At 34.6% G+C, this 12164-nt stretch overlaps 1 pseudogene; it reads right to left on the reverse strand.

Moving 5' to 3' along the window:
• Nucleotides 1-12164, reverse strand: part of LOC128661260 (zinc finger protein 729-like) — a 114557-nt pseudogene that overhangs the window by 43932 nt on the left and 58461 nt on the right.

The raw sequence follows: 12164 nt of genomic DNA on the forward strand, positions 1-12164 counted from the left end.
GTGCGAGGTAAAATTACGGGCGGCACGGGTTTCAGCACTTGCACTGAAGCCTGCGCCGTATATGTAATCTCTCACCAGATCTTTGGTTAGTTTTCTAAATGTCCCCCAATTGCCATCAAATTTAGTAGTGTTCTTTAATAAAAAAATAACATAGTAGCATCTTTATTTTTTAATAAAGTAACTGCACAAAACAGTTATAAAGGGATACAGTTGGTCGGTGTGGAGTGTTCGAAAAATAACTAGGCTAAAAAAAATAATAAAGAATAATAATAGGCTGAAAAGTGTCTTTACATTGGGGTCAAATGGAACTGTTTGTTTCCCGTAAATATATATGTATATACTTGTATATGCTTGTATACATATATATTTATGTGTTAATATGTGTGCAGGGACATATAAACAATATATGCTATTATCAGTTCTTGTAGATTCTAACTAACATGAAAACATCTAACAGACATAATATCAAGTTACAGAACAGGACACACATATTACATAATGTCAAGATACTATATCTCACAGTGCTTATACAGTGTTCCCACTAGCTCCTGGGTGCAGAAGGGTACCTAGCCAACCCTTAAATGTGGATCTAAAATTAAGGAAAAGGACCTAGGAGCGCCAAATTAAGGCAGAGGAAATTAAATAAATTAATTATATAAATTATGCCACCGACTATTAGAGTAGAGTTCTATGTATCATAAAGGATAACAAGTAAATGGGTGGATAAATAACGCTTTTAGATATACAAAAGGCTGACACCAATATCCCTATTGATATCTTATATAGATACAGATTATGTATATAAATACAAATGTGAAACTATTTGTATATAAATATAAATGTGAAACAATTTATTACAGTAACACCTTAATAGGTTAAAATCATGGATCCATGTTACAGTACATACAGATTATATAAAACACAGTTATACAGTATAAAAAAGATATAAAAAAGATATGTATAAAATGCAGATGGTAATAAAATTGTAGATTGAAATAAATATAGCTGGAATTGGGTACAATATTCCCTAAACACTGTGCAAATTTGCATGAAAAATACTCCAAATATAAGGTGACTAACTGTGGTGACAAAACTGTAAAAGAAGGGGGCCCCCTCAAAAAACGAACGAGTGGAAGTGATCCAAAAGATGTGTGTCAAAATTGTCCATACAAAAGTGTGGGAAAAAATGGAAAAGTTTGAATGTGAATACGTGTCCGTGAAAAAAGTCAATATGAAACAAAGTCAGTGATATAAAGTTCCAAAATGAAAATGTGTGTATGTGGATGAATCTTCCTTGAGTCTCCTCAGATGAAGGTTCCAAATAATATGGATATGGTGGGTAGAGGGATGTCCGGTAAAACCTGGAGTGTGATCCCTATATCCAACCTATAAAAGAAATACACAATAGTGCAATATTGCTGACAAATAACATGTATTATAGGATAAAAGCTCACCAATTCTGCCAACGCGTTTCGGCCCAAAACTGGGCCTTTTTCAAGACTATAGGTGGTGTGTGATGGTGGCTCTATTTAAGAATATTACAGACCAATCACTAATGTCAGTGTTTTGGCGCTTGTTTTTTGGCGTCAAATATCAACCCGGAAGGAGATGTGGGTGTCGAATATTGAATAAGCCTACATGAGTTATATTTACTAACGTGGCTGAATATGGTATTGTACAATGGATACCTAAAAGAATTATGTTTCGATCTCCATTGTTTGTGGTTAGTGATAATGAGATTGCTTTTAGTGTTTCTACTACTCGATGTAACCGGAAGTGCCTAGAATGTACCTAGCTTAGGTTCTCTATCCGGTTCCGCTCTGTGTTTTAGTTCCGGTAGATCTATGATCACTTCTGGTGTAGGTGTTTGGCGGTATGGGTCACATGGCCTTATTTAGCGGGTATTTTTGTGATATTCGATGAAATGGCCAATCATAAAAATTATACTATTACTTCATAAGAAGTATATAATGAAATATCGGAAAGGATCTGAAAATTTTAGTATACAATACTACTCAATGGCATATAGGAATACAAAATTAAATACAAAAATCAAATAGTTATCCATAAAATCAAAAATGACTATAGTAAAAGACGCTAGCACATGTTTATGAGAAAATAAACATATAAATTCTCATGATTTGAAACACAAGGTAAAAAACAATAATTTAAAAAATAATTTAAAAAATACAACTGATTATAAAAAATGTGTGAAACATCGGCATAAATATTATTTTGGATAGTCATAACGCTTAAGTTATCTTTAAAAGGGGTTGTAAAATATATAGGATGTATAAAATTCATAAAATTCCTTAAGGAAGTGGGATAAATATATAATAGAGCAATGCAATATGTTAAGAGACTGTTCCATAAATGTGATAAATAAGAAGTATATTCCTAAAAGTCCCTCACATGGTGTAAATAAGTTAAAATACAATTATTTTGGGGACTGGCTAAAAGGATTAGGTTGCATAGAGACATTTTTCTGGATCTCCACCCCTCCAGTTGGGTGTGACTAGTTGGATGCCAATATAGCTAAAATCTTTTTGTTTGGCCTGATGTTTGGTTAAAAAATGTCTATATAGTGCTGTTTCGGTGTTTTTGTGTTTAATCTTTAATAGGTGCTCCCTGATCCGGTCTTTCAGGGTTCTGGATGTTTGTCCTATATATTGGAAACCGCAACTGCACCATATCATATAGATTACTCCTTTATTGCTACATTTTATAAAGTCCTTGATTTTGTATTTGACCTTCGTATTAAACGAGGTGAATTCTTTTGTTTTCACTCCCCTCTGACAGGCCTTACAGCTAACACATGGATAAAAGCCTTTAACTTCTCTACCATACACATCTCTTGTGTTGGTCATCGTGTTTCTGGGTATGCTTGGAGAGAGTTTGTTTTTCAGGTTGTTTGTCTTTCTGTATATAAATCTTGGGCGGGGTGTTAGTTTATCCCCAATAATATCATCATTTCTTAGTAGCGGCCAGTGTTTCTCTACAATCTTCTCCACAATATGCCTGTTTTCGCTGTATTCCATAATAAAAGGGATGTTTAATTGGTCTCCATCTAGACTATTGTAGACTTTTTTTGGTTTGTATGATAGGAGATCCTTCCTATTTCTCTGTCTCACTTCTTCTATGTCATCTTCGAGGGCTCCTTCTTCGTATCCCCGTTCCAGGAATTTGTTTTTCAAGATGAGAACTTGCTCTTCCCATTTCTTGGGGTCTGAGCAATTTTTCTTTAGTCTCAACATTTGTCCTTTCGGTATGTTGGACTTCCATCTCTTAAGGTGGCAGCTGTCTTTGTGAATGTAGTTGTTACAGTCTACTTCTTTGAAGAATGTAGACGTTTCCAATTTGCCGTTCTTAATCTCAATCTTTAGGTCTAAGTATGTGATCTCATGTTTACTGTATTCATGGGTAAACCTAAGATTATGCATATTGGTATTCATTATTTGGATGGTATACTCTAAATCATCTATTGAGCCTTTCCAAATCATAATAATGTCATCAATGTATCTATTATAAAGGACCAGGTCCGCGCTCGCTGGGCATGAGTCCCAGAAGATGCGTTCCCAGTGACCCATGTACAAATTCGCGTAACTGCGCGCGAACCTGGTCCCCATAGCTGTCCCACATACTTGTCTATAATAGATTCCTCTATTGTTGAAATAGTTGTGGGTTAAGATGTATTGTATCCCATCAATGATGAAATCTTTCTGTAATTCTGGTAGCTCCGGATCTTTATCGAGAAAAAAGTTGACTGCCTCTATACCACCTTTGTGCGGTATACAGGTGTACAGGGAGGTAACATCACATGTTACTAGTGTGTAGTTTTCTTCCCACTCTATGCCTTCCAGAATGTTTATTATTTGGGTGGAGTCTCTCACATATGATGGTAGCTGTACCACATATTTCTGTAATTGTCTATCCACGTATTCGGATAAATTACTGGACAGACCGCCAATGCCCGATATAATTGGTCGGCCTGGCGGTTTCATAAGTGATTTGTGGACTTTAGGGAGATAGTAAAACACCGGTGTAATAGGGTGTTTGATATTCATATATCTGAATTCTTTGTTGTTCAATATTCCAATCTCCCTAGCTCCTTTCAAAATTTCGTCCAATTCTTTCTTGAAGTCATCTATGGGGTTCCCTTTAAGTATTTCGTATGTTTGTCTGTCTGACAAAATTCTGTCGCCTAAAATGAAGAATTCTGGGAAATAGTTTATTTGGGGGAACATATAACCACATAGCATGTATTTTCATACTAGCTAGATGTACAGTTATCTCTGATTCTCCCAAGGAATTCATTAAATACGGACAGACATCCCGTAGGTACAATAGTTCTTACTCTATCTCCATTTACATAAATCCGGAATTTCGACTCTCTCCCACAATGTCTCTATGCAACCTAATCCTTTTAGCCAGTCCCCAAAATAATTGTATTTTAACTTATTTACACCATGTGAGGGACTTTTAGGAATATACTTCTTATTTATCACATTTATGGAACAGTCTCTTAACATATTGCATTGCTCTATTATATATTTATCCCACTTCCTTAAGGAATTTTATGAATTTTATACATCCTATATATTTTACAACCCCTTTTAAAGATAACTTGAGCGTTATGACTATCCAAAATAATATTTATGCCGATGTTTCACGACATGTATTTTTTAAATTATTTTTTAAATTATTGTTTTTTACCTTGTGTTTCAAATCATGAGAATTTATATGTTTATTTTCTCATAAACATGTGCCAGCGTCTTTTACTATAGTCATTTTTGATTTTATGGATAACTATTTGATTTTTGTATTTAATTTTGTATTCCTATATGCCATTGAGTAGTATTGTATACTAAAATTTTCAGATCCTTTCCGATATTTCATTATATACTTCTTATGAAGTAATAGTATAATTTTTATGATTGGCCATTTCATCGAATATCACAAAAATACCCGCTAAATAAGGCCATGTGACCCATACCGCCAAACACCTACACCGGAAGTGATCATAGATCTACCGGAACTAAAACACAGAGCGGAACCGGATAGAGAACCTAAGCTAGGTACATTCTAGGCACTTCCGGTTACATCGAGTAGTAGAAACACTAAAAGCAATCTCATTATCACTAACCACAAACAATGGAGATCGAAACATAATTCTTTTAGGTATCCATTGTACAATACCATATTCAGCCACGTTAGTAAATATAACTCATGTAGGCTTATTCAATATTCGACACCCACATCTCCTTCCGGGTTGATATTTGGCGCCAAAAAACAAGCGCCAAAACACTGACATTAGTGATTGGTCAGTAATATTCTTAAATAGAGCCACCATCACACACCACCTATAGTCTTGAAAAAGGCCCAGTTTTTGGCCGAAACGCGTTGGCAGAATTGGTGAGCTTTTATCCTATAATACATGTTATTTGTCAGCAATATTGCACTATTGTGTATTTCTTTTATAGGTTGGATATAGGGATCACACTCCAGGTTTTACCGGACATCCCTCTACCCACCATATCCATATTATTTGGAACCTTCATCTGAGGAGACTCAAGGAAGATTCATCCACATACACACATTTTCATTTTGGAACTTTATATCACTGACTTTGTTTCATATTGACTTTTTTCACGGACACGTATTCACATTCAAACTTTTCAATTTTTTCATTTTTTCCCACACTTTTGTATGGACAATTTTGACACACATCTTTTGGATCACTTCCACTCGTTCGTTTTTTGAGGGGGCCCCCTTCTTTTACAGTTTTGCCACCACAATTAGTCACCTTATATTTGGAGTATTTTTCATGCAAATTTGCACAGTGTTTAGGGAATATTGTACCCAATTCCAGCTATATTTATTTCAATATACAATTTTATTACCATCTGCATTTTATACATATCTTTTTTATATCTTTTTTATACTGTATAACTGTGTTTTATATAATCTGTATGTACTGTAACATGGATCCATGATTTTAACCTATTAAGGTGTTACTGTAATAAATTGTTTCACATTTATATTTATATACAAATAGTTTCACATACATAATCTGTATCTATATAAGATATCAATAGGGATATTGGTGTCAGCCTTTTGTATATCTAAAAGCGTTATTTATCCACCCATTTACTTGATATCCTTTATGATACATAGAACTCTACTCTAATAGTCGGTGGCATAATTTATATAATTAATTTATTTAATTTCCTCTGCCTTAATTTGGCGCTCCTAGGTCCTTTTCCTTAATTTTAGACACACATATTACATACCCAGTATACATGTAGGTTATAGTAGCCATTTAAATTAAACTGATTATGATCACGTATGTACCGGTTACTGATATTGTGTCTCATTAAATAAAATCAGTTTCCCCTCAGTAATTCCTCTGGTATATAACATGTACAATGCTAAGCATCCATTGCTATAAGAAAAGGTTTATCCACATGATACTTTCACTGTCAGATTTGGTTTCTGTCTTTAATGATGTTTTCCTAATTATTCTGTGATATTGTATTTTTAATTATATAAAAAACACAAACTACTGTTCTGGATTACAATTACTTTTTATTTGCATGAAAAAACATTGTATATCATTATATAGTAAAAAGCAGCATTACATGATATATGCACACAATGGTATAAATATACCTAACACTTGTGCTCTTGATACAAAGGGATTTATCAGACATATAATGTTCCCTTTATATATACAGTATGTGCTATTATCAGTTCTTGTGGCTTCTAACTAACATGAAAACATCTAACAGACATAATATCAAGTTACAGAACATGACTCATATTACATACCCAGTATATATGTAGGTTATAGTAGCCATTTAAATTAAACTGATTATGATCATGTATGTACCGGTTACTGATATGTCTCATTAAATAAAATAAAAAATTCTTCAAATGGAGGAGGCACTGTGGGTGGCCGAGGGTTACAGTCTGGAGGACTGTTAAAGCCTGCGCGTGGCACAGCACCGTACATCAATAATGATGTCACTAAATCTCGAGGCTTAGTTAGGGAAGCCCAGGCCCCTGCTGACACTGCCTCTGTGCTGAACACCCCCTGCATCTGTCTTAGCATGGTGGACCCCTTGGCCCTTCTTTCTAACAAGTCACTGCCACCAGCACATCATTAGGAAAGGAAAAAACCTGTCATGTTAATGAATGTTAAATTAATGTGGTAATGTCACCCGGGTGTAGTCTGCACCCACCGCACCCCCTAGTGACGCCACTGGTCTGTTTGTCAATCAGTTTATATATAAGTAACTATCTACTGGTCTGTATCTATTTATATATCTGTCTATCTTTTTATGCCTATTTTCTATCCATCTGTTTATGTCTGTATCTACTATTGTTTTTCTAATATATATATATATATATATATATATATATATATATATATATATATATATATATATATACATACATATATACACACACATATATATATATATATATATATATATATATATATATATATATGTCTCTGTTTCTGTATATACCTTTTTGTCAGTCTGTCTACCAAACTGAATATATCTAGCTATCGCTGTTGTGTGTGTATTAAATTAAACATTCTAACACTGGTAAAATATATTTTATTAAGGTTGGGTGAAGCCACAAACCTAGCCACACCCCAAACAAACTCATTTGCAAAGTGCCAGGAAATCGGCTGGGTAAAAGGTGGCATCCCTACTTTATAAACATGTGAAAGGATTCACAATGGAAGAAACCTTTCACAAGTTTTCAGATCACTCATTTGTGTAAAACTTTTTCCATGCTCTGTACATATGAAAGGCTTTTCTCCTGTGTGAATCCTTTCATGTTTTTTCAGATTACTCTTTTCTGTAAAACTTTTCCCACACTCTGTACATGTGAAAGGCTTTTCCCCTGTGTGACTCCTTTTATGAGTTTTCAGATGATACATTCGAGTAAAACTTTTCCCACACTCTGTACATGTGAAAGGCTTTTCTCCTGAGTGAATCCTTTCATGAGTTTTCAGATTACTCATTTGTATAAAACTTTTTCCACACTCTGTACACGTGTAAGGCTTTTCTCCTGTGTGACTCATTTCATGATATTTCAGATTATTCATATTTGTAAAACTTTTTCCACACTCTATACACGTGAAAGGCTTTTCTCCTGTGTGACTAACTTCATGATATTTCAGACTATTTATTTGTGCAAAACTTTTTCCACACTCTGTACATGTGAAAGGATTTTCTCCTGTGTGACTCCTTTCATGACTTTTCAGACTACTTTTTCGTGTAAAACCTTTTCCACACTCTGTACATGTGAATGGATTTTCCCCTGTGTGAATCCTTTCATGAGTTTTCAGATTACTCTTTACTGTAAAACATTTTCCACACTCTGTACATGTGAAAGGCTTTTCCCCTGTGTGACTCCTTTCATGAGTTTTCAGATGATCCATTTGTGTAAAATATTTTCCACACTCTGTACATGGAAAAGGCTTTTCTCCTCTGTGAATCCTTTCATGACTTTTCAGATAACTATTTTGTGTAAAACTTTTTCCACACTCTGTACATGTGAAAAGCTTTTCCCCTGTATGAATCCTTTCATGACTTTTCAGATTCCACATTTGTGTAAAACTGTTTCCACACTCCGTACATGTGAATGGCTTTGCTCCTGTGTGAATCCTTTCATGCTTTTTCAGATCACTCTTGTCTGTAAAACATTTTCCACACTCTGTACATGGGAAAGGCTTTTCTCCTGTGTGAATCCGTTCATGCTTTTTCAGACTACTCTTTTGTGTAAAGCTTTTTCCACACTCTGTACATGTGAAAGGCTTTTCTCCTGTGTGAATCTTTTTATGAGTTTTCAGATTAGCCATTAGTGTAAAACATTTGCCGCACTCAGTACATGTGAAAGGCTTTTCACCTGTGTGAATCTTTTTATGAGTTTTCAGATTACCCAATTGTGTAAAACATTTGCCACAGACAGTACATGTGTGTGGTTTCTCACCAGTGTGCATTTTGTAGTGTTTTAGTAGATGAGACTTCCATCTAAAGCTTTTGTCAAACTTTGTACATTGGAAAGGTTTCTCCTTTGTATGAATCATTTGGTTAGACTGTAGACTTTTCCCTTCTTTAATATGTTTTGAAATCTCAGTAAATGTGTGTGGTTTATCCTCTGGGATAATAATTTCACTAGATAAATCATAAATGTTGTCCTCTTGTTTGATGACTAAATTACTCTCTGTACAAAATGATTGCTTCCCAGTTCCTGCCAATTCACCATCTTCTTTAAATATCTGGTGTGATATCCCCAATGTTTGTGAATAGTCATTAGTGTCTAAGACTTTTGGAATTTGCGGTATCATTCTGATACTTCCTGTAGTGAAGGATGGATATGAACTATTCATGTGTTCATCTACATAAAAAATGGAAGACAAATAAGAATGTTTATTATTTATAATACTGTATTATCCATCTCAATAAAAAAACTTTTTTTATACTAAAAAATGTCTTCCGTTTTGTATTTTTAAATTTATTTAGCTGTAAATCACAAATTAAAAAGGATGACATAGAATGTAAACATTACTACATAATAGTAACCTAGATGACTGATTACTGATAAAAACAAGTTATAGGGCCGCATTAAACAAGGTGCGTGTGGATAATGTTCTCAGCCAGGGAACAAGTACATCTGTATTCTGGGCAGGAGAGGTAGCATCTGCCATCCTCATTTAACATTGCACAAGCAACTGCACATACAGTCCTCCTGGCTCATGCACAACCAGTTGGGTGCGAACATGAGGTCTTAATTATCACAGACTAGTAATCAGTGTAAGATGTTTTGAGAGGGTGTGGTTGTTTGATTTATATAAACAGCCAAAAACTTTATTAGTTTAATAATACTCACTGTAAAATTAAACACAAATCAGTGGTGGTTCTGGTGTGGGGAACACTAGGGGGGTTGTGCGCCTTACACACATGGGAAAAAGGTAGGCATAAGTGAAGTTATGGGTGTTCCATGAGTGAGGTCAGGGCAGGGGAAGGAGGAGTTGCAGGTGTTCTGAGTACTAAACAGGTCAGGGAGGGAGATTAGGCAGTTGTTAGACATGATCTCTCTAAAAGGACAGAGGGGGGGGGGGGTAGTATTTTTTACCCATCTCCTCAGCCCAATTGGGGTTGCTCCGTCTTTATAACATCACTGACACAAATATTATTAAAAGATGCAGATATAAATATAATAGTTAATATTTGTTTAATGAGTGATCCATTCTATTTCCCAGTAATTAAAGTCAGCATAATATCTATTTTACTCACCTAACACATCTGAGTTCATGCTGATAATCGGCTCCAATGTCTGTGCTCAGGAAGAAGGTTCCCTTATTCACTCCAGTTACATCAATACCTGATATCTCTCAGTGCTCTGGCCGTGTCTGTAAAAAGTATATTAAATGGTTTAGACAGATAATAATAAATAATGGTTCTGATTAACTGTACGTATGGTATAATTAAAGGCACACAACAATTCATGTGATACAGATACGCTGTTTAGGTTATTACATATGTGCTATTCATTCAGTACAAGCATTTAGTACAGTTAGCTCTGTGAGTGTTATAATTACCCTTAAACATGAATCTTCTCAGAACTATACAACATAATGGTTGAAAATCTATTTAAGTGGGGCCATATCACAACTTTACAAATATATTATTATCTTTGTTTTCTATCATTTATATGAAACAATATTTTCTCCTGAAAGAAATGTTAAATATCAGTTGTTTAAATATAGGTTGAATTGGATACTGCAGTATTGGTATTGTACTTCCTACTAATTCTCACTGTCAGACATTTTGTCATGTGCTCCACCCCCAGTCCTTTAACTTCTCTTGGTCAATACTGAGTTGTCTTAAATCACACTGCAAGGGGGTGTGGGAGATATAGGCACTAATATGTTCATATCAATTGTTATCTTGGATAAAGTTAAGAAAATATAAGAATTTGTGTTTACATAGAGTGATGATATGAGATATTTTCTTTTGGCAAGTTCAGTCCATTTAAAAGGACCATGATATATAGAATTACAAAACCACAGGTGCATAATAAAAATACAATGCAATAAAACTTACTATGATTTTTTAAAAGAGCAGTAGATTGTTTTCTGATAAATGTAGTTCTGCACCTGTACCATGTGACAGCTATCAGCCAATAACAGACTCCTGTACCATGTGACAGCTATCAGCCAATAACAGACTCATATTTTTATATAATGTGATCTCCTGCATATGCTAAGTAGGGGCTGGAGCCTCAGGTCATTTAAAAGGCTGAGTACAATTTAATAATGAAAATAAATTACAGACAGCAAACAGTTATTTTATATAAAAATAAAGCTAAAGGTTAAATTTCCCATACACTTTATACTATTTTATACACCGGTAAAACAAGTCATTAGAAACTCATTAAAGGGACAGGAAAGTCACAATTACACTTTTATGATTCAAATTTAAACAACTTTCCAATTTCCTTCTATTATCAAATCTGCTTTATTCCCTTGGGGACCTTTGTGACAAAGCATATAATGCCCTATGGTGCGCTAGCTGCTGATTAGTGGCACATACAAGCCTCTTGTCATTGGCTCACCTTATGTGCTCAGCTAACTCCCAGTAGTGCATTGCTGCTGCATCAATAAAGGATACCTAGAGAATGAAGGAAATATCATAATTGAAGTCAGTTGGAAAGTTGTTGAAAATTACATGTTCTATTTAAATAATGAAAAACATTTGGGTTTCTTGTTATTTTAAGAGAAAAACAAATTTACAGGACACTGTCCCTTTAAGTCTGTGATCATGTGACATAAACAGCAGCAGCTGAAGGTGCAGAATACACTTACTAAGGTCTTTACTAACAACAATAATCCGTCACAGATCAGTGAGATAAACGTTCTGATGATAAACAGGTGCAGCTAATAGAAATAAGAAATGTATGATCAGTGATGAGACTGATACAACAGGGCCATAAGCTGAGTGATATTTATTACTGGAGCAAATAAAAGCTTCACACTAATATTAAATGAAAATGGTTTATCTGGGCTCTACAGTTAATTATAAACCTATAGGGAAATACAGGATTCTAATTGGCTGATACTTAATTATAAACCTATAGGGAAA

Source organism: Bombina bombina, chromosome 5, assembly GCF_027579735.1.
Source record: "Bombina bombina isolate aBomBom1 chromosome 5, aBomBom1.pri, whole genome shotgun sequence".
Classification (NCBI taxonomy): Eukaryota; Metazoa; Chordata; class Amphibia; order Anura; family Bombinatoridae; genus Bombina; species Bombina bombina.